Genomic DNA, 2,672 nt, shown 5'->3' on the forward strand with positions numbered 1-2,672 from the left:
GTTGGTTTTGTTTTATCCATAGTTAGCAGCCCAGTGGTGTGAAAGAGTAGTGATTGGACAATTGGGAAAATTTTGAAAATTATTACTCTTATTATGTAGAAAAGATATATCTTTTTTTTTTAATTTAAAAGTTATTACTACAACTAGAAATCTTGGTCCAACTCATATCAATATACTTATATAAAGGAGAAGCGAGGGGCGTGTAGCTGGCGCCTCTCACATCGCTTTGTTCTGTTTTTCTAATTTTCTGGAATTTTTGGATGAAAAAATATCAAAAATTAGAACTGCCTTTTTTTAGTTTCGGATATATTAGAAGCAAGTTTCAGAATCTGATTTTGTTTCAGATTATTTATGGAATATAGTAGCTTGAACGTTTTAATCTGATTTTGTTTCAGATTATTTAATTATGGGAAAGATTTGTTTCTATATAAAGGAGAAGCGTGGGGCGTGTAGGTGGCGCCTCTCACATCGCTCCGTTCTATTTTTCTAATTTTCTGGAATTTTCGAATGAAAAATATCAAAAATTAGAACTACTTTTTTTAGTTTCGAATATATTTGAATCAAGTTTCAGAATCTGATTTTGTTTCATATTATTTATGGAATATAACAGTTTGAAAGTTTTAATCTGATTTTGTTTCAGATTATTTAATTATGGGAAAGAGTAGCACACAAATCTCTCAGCACCTATAAATACCCCTATAAGTTGTAGGGTTTTGTATTATGTAAACACGACCTACTCTCTCAAAAAAACCCAACGCTGTCTCTCTGGTGATAGTTCTTTTGCTCGATTTCTAACTCGGTGGTGTCGTTCTTCTGCAACGATAATTGAAGACTGTTTATACGGTATTAAAAATATAAAGGATATTAGAAGCAAAGGTAGTTATAAACCGCTATGTGGGAATCGACAAATCCAAACACTAGAGAAGAATATAGTCTTGACATTGACATGATATTGATAAATGATATCAATAAATTAACTATTAGTGATGTATGTTTGTTGGTTATTTTTTTATAATATTTGTTTTGTTCATGGAACATGTTTGTTGTTGTTAATTTTTAATCGTTAATATAATTTTTATAGACAACCACAAAATTGTTGCATTCTACAAATATTAATATTGAATCATCAATATATAAAAAAATATAATTTTTATAGCTCGCCGCAACGCGCGGTTTTTTAACTAGTTATCATGAAAGTTAAAATAAATAATCAATTTGTCGTCCATTTGATGTCATCTTTATATCATTAAAATTGTTTTAAAAATCCAAAATATATCTTATTTGCAACATAATATAACTGTGTTTTTTCATATTCAATTTATATACTAACTTATATCAGATGCACGAATCATATTAGTGAATAGTGATATGGGAGATAGCAACTAAATAGCACCTGAGGAGGCGTAATAGAGAGGATGGTATCACAATGGATCAATACTTGGAGATTTGTCAAGTTTTTTTTTTTGTTTTTGAAACGCAGAGATTTGTCAAGTTAGCTATGCCACCACAAGCACTTCTCATGAATAATATGCACTTCTATGTATTAAGAGCATCTCCGACGACGTAAGCAATCGAGAAAGTTGGTCCTCATGCCAGGCAAATCAAAGAACACTATGGCACATTGAGAAATTCTCCATCTCAAACTTTGAATACACAGACAAGGACTTGACTGTATTTAACAACTCAAAAGACAATCATTTACACAACATAGAGTGACAAGTAAAGTAAGCATCTCAAATACTGATTTATGCCCCCAACATAGGTATAACTGTGGATCTTTGCAACAAAATATCATTCATATAAGCCTCCATGCTACTGCACCAAATTCAAACATACCTACAGTTGTACTAAATTTAACTTGGGGGATGGTACTCCACCCTACTCTAGTCTGTCTTTGAACCACAAATCATCGTTCCAGGGGTCAACTGTGAATTTTAAGAGCTGGATCTGGTTCCTGAAACATGCAAATGACCTTTTAAGAAAAGTACACGACAAGTAGTATATATTATCTATATATAAGCCCAAATTGAATGGAAATTTTACAAGCCAGACATCTGAGTCAAATGATTAGATAACACACCTCTATAAATATTTATGCAACTAAATGATTGAGCAAATAAATTATAAATAGAGAAGCCTGAGAAATTGAATCATGTATCAATGACAATTTTGACCAAATCAGAAACAAACATGAATTCTTTAAAGATCCCGAGTTTGTCATCCACCGCGCATCTTAAGCAGGTTCAGCTCCTATGTTATCATTGGTCATAAAATCAAATATATTAAAGAAGAAAAAGGAGCTGATAGCCTGATACCATAAAATTAGAGTGAATTCCAATATAGGATGTCGGAAAAATTGTTCACAAACAGATATAATGGCCTTAGCCACACAGACCAAGATCGGTGATAATTCCCGTAGAGCTTAGTAGCTTAGTATGATAATCATGGGAATTTATTATGATGCAAGAAAGAGTAGTTTCTACAAAAGATCCATTGCAGCACACAATCCCACAATAGTACATATAGTACTTTGATATCAAAACTCTGAGACAGGTAAATTAAGCTAATGTCATGAAAGAACATAAGAGTATAGACACATTATTCAGAGTCTCTTAATTTGAGTACTTCCTAATTACAATACTATCTATTTTTCACATCTAATAGCAAACTCG

At 31.9% G+C, this 2,672-nt stretch overlaps 1 long non-coding RNA gene across 1 annotated transcript in view; it reads right to left on the bottom strand.

Annotated features, from left to right (window-relative positions):
* Positions 1–1,912: 1,912 nt before the first annotated feature.
* The window catches only part of LOC108195775 (uncharacterized), a 1,548-nt gene continuing 788 nt past the window's right edge, over positions 1,913–2,672 (bottom strand). The window contains exon 4 of the long non-coding RNA XR_001801608.2: positions 1,913–1,954. This is a non-coding gene — a long non-coding RNA (uncharacterized LOC108195775). The remainder of the gene's footprint in view (positions 1,955–2,672) is intronic.

The sequence above is a fragment of the Daucus carota genome, chromosome 7 (assembly GCF_001625215.2).
Source record: "Daucus carota subsp. sativus chromosome 7, DH1 v3.0, whole genome shotgun sequence".
Taxonomy (NCBI): Eukaryota; Viridiplantae; Streptophyta; class Magnoliopsida; order Apiales; family Apiaceae; genus Daucus; species Daucus carota.